Consider the following 9,870-nt stretch of genomic DNA (forward strand, 5'->3'; position numbering starts at 1 on the left):
GGCAGAGTTTTCGGGTTGGGCTACAAAGGAGGAGGTCATCTACATATTGGAGGAGATGACTCAGGGCTAGGTCGAGTGTCTGTAGGTCCTTTTGTAAAGCCTGTCCAAAAAAGTGAGGACTGTCTCTGAACCCCTGGGGGAGAACTGTCCATGTTAGTTGTTGGGAAACTTGAGTCTCGGGATCTTGCCAGGTGAAGGCGAAAAGGGGTTGGGAGAAGGGGTGGAGAGGGATGGTGAAAAAGGCATCTTTGAGATCTAATACTGTGAAGTGGGTTGCAGTCGGGCATATGGTAGACAGAAGGGTGTAAGGGTTAGGGACTACTGGGAATGTTGATGTGATGGCCTCATTGACTTTTCGCAGATCCTGGACCAGTCTCCAAGAGTTTTGTCCCTTCCTTACTGCCAGAATAGGGGTGTTTGTGGTGAATGGGTAGGAATTAGGATAGAGGCTTGAAGAAGACAGTCTATGATAGGCATAAGTCCCTTGTGGGCCTCCGGGGTGAGAGAGTATTGTTGTTGGGTGATTATAGTCGAAGGATCTTTTCGGGTAATGTGGACTGGGGGATGATGTTTGGCTATGGATGAGTGATCAGTGTCCCAGACTTGGGGGTCTAAGGCGGGTAGATCCAAGGGAAGATCAGGGGTGAGGGATAGGAACCGTCCAGGTGCCATCTGCATGCAAAATATAGAGACTGTATCGTGGGGGGGGTATGATAATAAAGACCCCCAATTTGGATAACAAATCTCTCCTTAGGAGTGCGATCAGGCACTGAGGCATTATGAGGAATGAGTGTATAAGGGTCAATTTTCCAAATTGACAGAGTAATGCAGGGCTGATTTTTGGCCTTAGGGGAACTCCAGAGACCCCCTTGATTGTGAGTTCTGAGTCTTGAGTTGGGCCAGAGTAGGAAGTTAAGAGAGAGAAAGTGTCTCCAGTGTCTACTATAAAAGAGGTCTTTTTTTCCAGCCACTACCCCGTCTACCCTAAGTTCCGAGCTCATGTTTGGGACACGGGCCAGGGGTCTGGAACCCGGGCCCCGTCATTGGAACAACTTTTGTAGGGTTGGGCTGGGGTTCTGGGGAGAACTGGGGATTTCCCCAGAGGCGCCAGGGCATCCCTGTGGACATTCCACTCTCCAAGTCTGGGAAGTGGGGACCTCCCCAGGGGTGCCAGGGTGTCCCTTGGGACAGTCCATCTTCCAGTGGCCACAGGTTGGGCATGCTTTTGTGGGAGCCATGAGTTTGGGCATGCCTTTGTCCAGTGTCCTGACTGGTTGCATTGGAAGCAGGGTCCGGGGAGGGGGGTGTCCTAAGCCCCGTTCTGGGATGACTTGGGCCAGGCTGATCTCTTCCCTTAATTGCTGCCGCCCAAAAGTCATATTTAGCTTTTCTCTCACATTCTTTTTCTCTCCTAGCCTCCTCTTCCCTATTATTGAACACCTTGAAGGCTATTTCTAGAAGGTCTCTTTGAGGGGTCTCAGGGTCCTTTTCTAGTTGTCGAAGCTTGCGTCTGATGTCAGGGGCAGAATGGCTGATGAACGTGAAGGTAGAGTAATCCAGCAGGGGTGGTGATATCTAGGTTGGTATACTTCTGGACTGCCTCTGTGAGGTGTGCCAAGAATAAGGCTGGATTTTCGTCTGCCCCTTGGGTGATTTCTCTGACTTTATCATAATTGACATGGATATGAGTATTTTTCTGCATTCCTTCTAGAATGCAGGTAATCATATGATTGAGTCTCCTGATACCTGGGTCACCGGGCTAGTAAGTCCAGTGGGGATCTAACTGAGGCACCGCCTCTTCAGCAACTGGGCTATCCCGGCCTTGGTTATGTAAATGATCAGCATGGGCTTTTGCCACTTGCCAGATATGGTCTTTTTCGTCAGGGGTGAGAGTGGCATTTAGGATATAATATACGGCACTCCATGTGAGGTTATAGGCCTGGGAGAGTCTCAGGAATTTTTTTCTGTATCTGGTAGGATTTTCAGAAAATGATCCTAACTTTTCTTCTATCTGGCTCATATCTGACTATGAAAATGGCACATGGACTCGGGTGGGGCCCTCTGGTCTTGCCACCTCTCTCAGGGGAAACATGTGTTGGGTACGTGACCATGTGGCAGGGGGGGGAGGAAGGGGGAGGGGGAGTCAGGGAGATGGGGTAGCGGGGTTGAGGGGGAGTCAGGAGAGGTAGAACCAGTAGGTGAGTTGGATGAAGGGGAAGGAGAGGGTTGGCTGGGTGGCGGGTAGGGAGAGGGCTTGTCCATGGAGTCAAACTCTGGGGGTGTGGAAGGTCGCAGTCTGCGGTTAGTTGAGGAAGAAGAACCCTTTTGTTTGGGAGGCAAGGTGCATAGAAGGACCTCGTGGGTGGAGCAGGCCTTGCATAGGGAGGGCCTGCTCCGAAGGGCCCAAAAGGCTTGGGCATATGGGACCTCCGACCACTTGCCATTCCGTTTAAGGAAGTTGGTGCGATTTTGAAGAATGTTAAAGTCAAATGTGCCGGCTTAAGGCCAGCGGTCTTGATTGTCTAATTGGTATTGAGGCCAAATCTGTGTTCAGTGAGTGAGAGTGGTTTGAAATTTTTGAGAACAACAGGTCAGAGGGGAATCTTTTGGGACGGATTGGCCAGACCCCATAATTGAAAGGCAAGCATAGGCTCCCATTGAGAGTTCGAGTCATCATCACCCATAGTCGCAATAGGAGTTATGAGACGAGAGCTCTGTGTTGAGGTGGAGCGTTCCCCACCGTTGCCTACAGAGTGGCCCTGGGATGAGAGGACTGAGTTCTAGGGCGCCTCTAGAACACCGTCTGTATCTTACCTTAATCTAGGGGCCGGCTTGAGTGGAGTGTTGCGTGTAGAGCAGTCGAATGGTAAGAGTTCCCCATTCCAGAGGTCGTCAGAGAGAGAGAGAGGGAGAGGGGGTAGAGCCAAGGCCTGGGGGTACACAAAGCATCAATAAAGCCTTACCCCAAGGCTTGCACCGGTCACGAAGACACTAGGCATCCCCGAGGGGAACTTGAGCCCTGGCAGAAAAGTGAGCTCGGCTGGTGTTCACGCTCCCAGACTCCAGGAAAAGGGAAAACAATGAGAGGGAGGGAGAGTGAGAGAGAGTGAGACGAATGCCTCGCCCCTTCCCAGGTTTCGGCACCAAGAATGTAAGGCATAGTTGGGCCGAGGCAGAAAGAGGAAAGACGACCTCAACAGAAGTAGGTTACCTTTATTCAGGCAAGGAGGGGCGACAGTCAGCCTAACGACCAGGCTGAGCACGGAGAGGGATTAGGGAGGCTCCATATTTATAGGGAGGTTTGTGGAAGCGATAAAGCGAAGGTTAATCAGGCGGGATGTTTTGGGTATTCTTTAGTTGAGATGGCATTTGTACTTGGGCAGGGAGTGATAAGTCTTCTGGGCAGGTGTAGGGGGTGGAAGGTTTCTGGACATGGGGTGATAAGTCCCAGATAGATGCACCCGGCCTGGAGCATCAGGGCGGGACCTAAAGTTCTGTTTTGTTTTCTCCGAAGTTAGATGATTCAGCAAGGGCCTTTGAAACTGTTGTTTTCTTTCCTAGGCCCCAAAGACTCCTTCACTAAAGAAATGAAGATTCACGTTCACACACACACACAGAAAAAAAACCTGTACACACATGTTTATAGTTGCTCTAGTCATAATTGCTCAGAATTGTAAACAACTCAGAAGTCTTTGGATGGATAAGCAAACAGAAGTATGTGTATACAATGAAATACTGCCCAGCAATACAAAGGAATGAACTACTGATACAAGTAACAACTTGCATGAACCTCAAGGGTATTATGCTAAATGAAATAAGGCACATTCACCAGTTACCTGGTATGTAAGATTCCAAATGTATGACAGTCAGGAAAAGGCAAAAGGAGAGAGATCAGATCATTGGTTGCCAAGGACTAAAAGCCAGTGGAATATGTGATTACAAAGGAGATGCATGAGGAAGATTTTTGTGCCAATCGAACACACTGTATACTGAGTGTGGTAGGGGTTGCATGAATCTATACTTGTATTAAAACTCTTAGCACTGCCCCTCAAATAAAGTACGTGGAGGGAAAGAAAAGGCCAGTATTGCATAACTCAAACAGAACATCTACCAGCTGGATTCAGCCCATTAGCTATGAGGTTTTAACCTCTGCTCTTTAGTTTGGAGTGCTCATACTAAAATAGAGGACCTCAAAATAATCTATGGTGTTAGAAGTCAGGATAGTTATTTCCTTTGGGGAAGAGGGGTGGGTAGTGACTGACAATCCATATGAGGGCTTCTAGGGTGCTGATAATGTTCTGTTTTTTAATCTGAGTGAATTAGGGTAACCAACCACCTAGTTTGTTCAGAACAGAGGGATTTCTCAAAATACAAATCTTTCAGTGCTGAAACCAAGACACTTTTAGGGAATTTGGAACATTTGGTCACTCCAGTGGGCATGTCCACTTTGTGAAAATTCATTGAGCTGTATTGAGCTGTGATTCATGCATTTTTCTATATGTGTGCTATAAAGTACTTTGAACTGAGCACAGATGAGATCTGGTTAACACAAGATGCACTAGAACTGTCATTTACAGTAGCATAGAGTTAATTCAGCTTAAAGGTTACATGATCATTTTTCTCAGTCATGTCATAAAGATAAAACTGTGGTAAATTAAACTTAGATATTTTTTCACATGAACTGCTTTTTACACATAGCAACATTTTTCTTCATATATACAAGTAATTTCTAAACTTAGACAGGACTTTAGATTTTTCCCCCCTATTAAAGTTCATCCTGCTTCTGCTCTTATTCTATTCTATTTTACTGTAATGTATCTTTGGATTTGGAAATTTAATATCTTAGCCTGGACCTGCATGATATTTTGCATGCTATTAAAAGGTATGAGGACTTCCCTGGTGGTCTAGTAGTAAAGAAACTACCTGCCAATGCAGGGGACATGGGTTCCATCCCCAGCCTGGGAAGATTCCACACGTTGAGAGGCAACTAAGCCAGTGCACCACACCTACTGAGCCTTCCAGTCACAACCACTGAAGCCCATATGCCCTAGAACCCATGCTCCACAACAAAGAGTAGCCCTCAAAATAAGCCCAGGCACTGCACAGGAGAGTAGCTCCTGCTTGCCCCAACAAGAGAAACCCCACTCACAGCCAAAAATAAATAAATACACTCCAGGTTTAAAAATGGATGTGAGAGTTGGACCATAAAGAAAGCTGAACTTGAAAGTGAAGTCGCTCAGTCATGTCTGACTCTTTGTGAACCCGTGGACTGTAGCCTACCAGGCTCCTTCGTCCATGGGATTCTCCAGGCAAGAATACTGGAGTGGGTTGCCATTTCCTTCTCCAGGGGATCTGCCCAACCCAGAGATCGAACCAGGGTCTCCCACATTGCGGGCAGAAGCTTTAACCTCTGAGCCACCAGGGAAGCCCTAAAGAAACCTTAGCACCAAAGAATTGATGCTTTTGAACTGTGATGTTGAGGAAGACTCTTGAGAGTCCCTTGGACTGCAAGGAAATCAAATCAGTCAATCCTAAAGGAAATCAGTCCTGCAAATCCACTGGAACGACTGATGCTAAAGCTGAAGCTCCAATACTTTGGCCACCTAGTGGGAAGAACTGACTTATTGGAAAAGACCCTGATGCTGGGAAAGATTGAAGGCAGGAGGAGGAAGGGGTGACAGAGGATGAGATGATTGGATGGCATCACCGACTCGATGGACATGAGGTTGAGCAAACTCCGGGAGTTGGTGATGGACAGGGAAGCCTGCCATGCTGCAGTCCATGGGGTTGCAAAGAGTTGGACACGACTGAGTGACTGAACTGAACTGAGATTTGAAAAATAAAAGGTATGAAAGAGCTTTCATCCACCAAACTCTATCCCCTTCACCCAACCTTGACATCATATATCAAAACCACCACTTTTTTCTGAGTAGCCCTTCCCTTGTTGACCCACCTACCAATAGAGTTCTGAAGCCTTAGAATACTTCTGTTGTTATAAATTCAATTAAATCTTATTAAAAGTACTTGGGAAATATATGTACCAATTAAGGAAATTTTATGGTTAAACAAGTGCAGTGGCCATGTGACACGTCACTTAGAACTACCACCACCCTCTTCCCTCACCTCTTCATCTCCCAATTTAGAAATGAGACACTTATTCCTAGCTGCTGGAAATATTGGTTGCTGACCACTCATGACTGAGTACTTCCTCAGAAATTGTCCTGCGTCGCCCTTTCCTCTGCTGCTGCTTAGGTGCTTGGTCCTTCTGAGGAAGCTAAGGCCATTTTGTGGTGAGAACCTCACTTCATCTGGGTGACTAGTGCCACTTCAAGCAGCCCCCATCTAGCACTTGCCTGCACTATGGCCTCCACCTTGGAGCTCACCTGCATCTATTCGGTCCTCATCCTGTGTGGCGATGAGGTGAGGGTCAAGGTCACTGAGGATAAGATCAATGCCCTCATTAAAGCAGCCAATGTAAACGTTGAGCATTTCTGGCCATGCTTGTTTGCAAAGGCTTTGGCCAATGTCAACACTGGGAGCCTCATCTGCAACGTGGGGGCTGGTGGACTTGATGCCAGGAGCTGGTGCTGCACCCATAGGAGGTCCTGCCCAATCCACACTGCTGCCCCAGCTGAGGACAAGAAAGTAGAAGCAAAGAAAGAAAAATTTTAAGAGTCTGATGATGACATGGGCTTTGGTCTTTTTGACTAAACTTCTTTAGTAACACATTCAATAAAATCCTGAGCTCTTTGCTGCTAAAAAAGAAAGAAAGAAAGAAATTGTCCTGTGTTGAACCTGCCTTGCTTAAGGTTATGCCCCCTTCTCAGGGGCAGCCCACATGCAGTGGTTGCTCAGTGAAAGTCACAAAGGCCTAGTTCCTTTGCTTCATTTCAGAGCACTTATGAAGGACTATCTTACTCTGTGAGATTGCAACCTCAAATTGCACCTTTTTCCTCTCTATCCAATCTTTTTTTATATATAAAAATTTTAAAAATTTTATTTACATATAGTTGATTTACAATGTTAAGTTTCAGTAGTACAGTAAAGTAAGTCAGTTACACATATATACACATCCACTCTATTTTAGATTCTTTTTCCATATAGGTCATTACTCCTCACTCCTTTACAGTTGTTCCCAAAAGCAGTCCCCAGTAATCCACCTATCCACAAATCTCAAACTCAGAGTGTTTCCCAGGGAAACTTGGGAGGAATTCTAAGATGGCACTCATGATCTTCACCCTCTGGAATTCACGTCTCTGTGTAATCCTATCCCTTTGAGTGAGTAGGGCCTGCAACTTGTTTCTCACCAATGGAATACACCAAAGTTGATGGAATGTCACTCCTATAATTAGATTACAAGGTAGATATGAGTGCTTCTTGCAGACATACACTAGAGAGATTCTTTTGCTGGCTTTGAAGTAACTGCCATGTTGTGAAAGGGACTATGGAAAGAGCCATATAGCAAGGATCTACAAGTGGCCTCTAGGAGCTGAGAGAAGCTCTTGGTAAATAGCTAGCAAGAAAACAAGAACCTCAGTACTACAATTGTAAGGAAATGAAGTCTGCCACCATTCTGAGAAAAGTGAATCTTTTCCTAGCCGAACCTTTGGTGAGACTGGCCAACACCTAGACGGTAGACTAATGAGACTTTGAGCAGATTATCCAACCAAGATGAGCCCATTCTCCTAACTCACAGAAACTATAAGATAATAAATGGATGTTGCTTTAAACAGTTAAATTTGTTACACAGCAATAGAAAACTAATACATACACCTTGTAGAAAGGAAGGTATGGAGACTGACAATCAGTCAAGGAAGACTGGAGACTGACAACCCTTCATGCTGTACAACATTTGATTTTGAAACTATGTAACTTTTCTTATAGATATCTCAACTTGTAGGGAAGATCTTTTGTTGAGGATTCTTTTTTTTTGTAGGAGTGAGTACATATAGACCTCAAATTCCCTAACTATCCCGTCCCCCTACCCTCCCCCCAATAACTATAAGTTTGTTCTCTAAGTCTGTGTCTGTTTCTGTTTTGTAAAATAAGTTCATTTGTATAATTTCTTTTTAGATTTTGCACAAAAAGGAGGATTATATTTTTAATTAGGTAAATGGATATCTGCTCCAGAATGAAATGAAATTGAGACATTCTAAAATTTTTCAGTATCTAAATTTGTCAAAACAGTCAAAGGAATTAAAAGTAGAGATAACTTATTGGACAAGATTTTATCTTATAAAAACATTAGTCAAGGAAATGTACTCTGAATGGAAGAAAAAGACAGAACCTATGAATATATTTGAGTTAAAGTATATATCCATTTCTAATAAAAAATATTAGTATTGAGAATGTCTTCCATTTAGTAGAATTTTTTTTTCTTCTGTGGAGGGTGTTTTCTCATATAAAAACATTGTGATGAGAAGAGTCAATTGAAGATGTTTGCCATTTCAAATTTATAAAAATTTGCAACTATGAGACAAACTGCAGGCAATTTTATGAAAAATGCAACTGTGAAACAAATTGCAGACAATTTTATTAAAAAAATTAAAATATCACAACCATATGGAAAAATACATTTTCAGAGAAATATTGACAGTGTGATGTTAGAGACAGGTGTGGCTAAGAAACCAATTAAAGTATGTGGATATATACCAAAAATTCTTCTGCTTGTATTACTTTTTAATGTTCAAATAATCAATACAATAAGCGTTTTTGCTTTAATGTGAAGTGACATATGTTTTTACTTTTCGAAAGAATTTTATTTTTGAAATTAGTTTTTAACAGTACTGTTTTACAGTCTACCAATATAATAAAGCCAATTTGTTGATAAATAGGTAAATATTTCATATATATTGAATTACTTTAGTGCCTCCTTTCACTCTCTAAAGTATCCCAGTCTAGTTAATATGGTCTCTAAGGCTTTAGGATCTTTCCTTTTTGTTTTCATCCCTATCCTTTAGCATAGCAGATTCTATAACCCAGATCTCATGTCATATGTAAATTTCACCTTCTGCAAATATAAAAGGGTCACTTATTTGGGTCGCTTAAGCTACCCATTCTTTTTCACATTCAAGTGATGTGGAAAGTTTAGAGATATAAACAGGTTCTTGTTTTTGTTTTCTGGGAGGCCACTTTATGCCAATTAATTCATTAACAAGTCCCATGAGTTGCCTCAGAAAACAATTGTTATCTCCAAGTACATGTGAGTAAAGCAATAAGAAAAGAACAAGCAAAAGGAAAAAGCCTACACACATATGAGAACACACACACACACACAGAGATAGCAGCCCTAGCAAATAGTAAATGATTCTGATGGAAAAAAAAAGCACCAGTGTTGTGAGGGCAGGTAAGTAAAGCCTATAGGAACCCTAGACACCTTTGCACTGGTCCCTGCAAGGGAAGAATTTATGCCATTCTTCAGGTTACAGTGCCTCAATACCTTCAATGTCAGTCCTTAGCATTAGGTCACCATTGTAGAAGAAACCATTTCCCCCTATTTACTAATAGAACTCTTACATTTTAGCCAGCTAGATGGCTATCCAGCAAGAGACTACATTTCCTCATCTCCCTTGCCACTTGGAGTGGCCAAGTGACTAAGTTCTGAAAAATCAGTGTGAGCCATTCCACATATGACACTAAAATGGAAAGTTCATGTTCTCTTTTGGCCCTTTCCTCCATCCTGCTGGCTAGGAGATAAAAGATGAAGCAGCCACCTTGGACTCAGACATGGCAGAGCTTCTTTAGCAGCCCTGGACCACTTACCTCTACACTGTTAACATGAGAAAAACCAACTTCTATCTTGTTAAACTATCTGTGTTCAGTCTTGGGTCTCTTTGTTACAGTACCTGCACCCTCCTTAATAAAACCATG

At 43.6% G+C, this 9,870-nt stretch overlaps 1 pseudogene; it reads left to right on the top strand.

Annotated features, from left to right (window-relative positions):
* Window positions 1-6,360: 6,360 nt before the first annotated feature.
* On the top strand, window positions 6,361-6,711 carry LOC128070554 (60S acidic ribosomal protein P1-like; annotated as a pseudogene).
* The last annotated feature ends 3,159 nt before the right edge of the window (window positions 6,712-9,870 follow it).

Source organism: Budorcas taxicolor, chromosome X, assembly GCF_023091745.1.
Source record: "Budorcas taxicolor isolate Tak-1 chromosome X, Takin1.1, whole genome shotgun sequence".
Classification (NCBI taxonomy): domain Eukaryota; kingdom Metazoa; phylum Chordata; class Mammalia; order Artiodactyla; family Bovidae; genus Budorcas; species Budorcas taxicolor.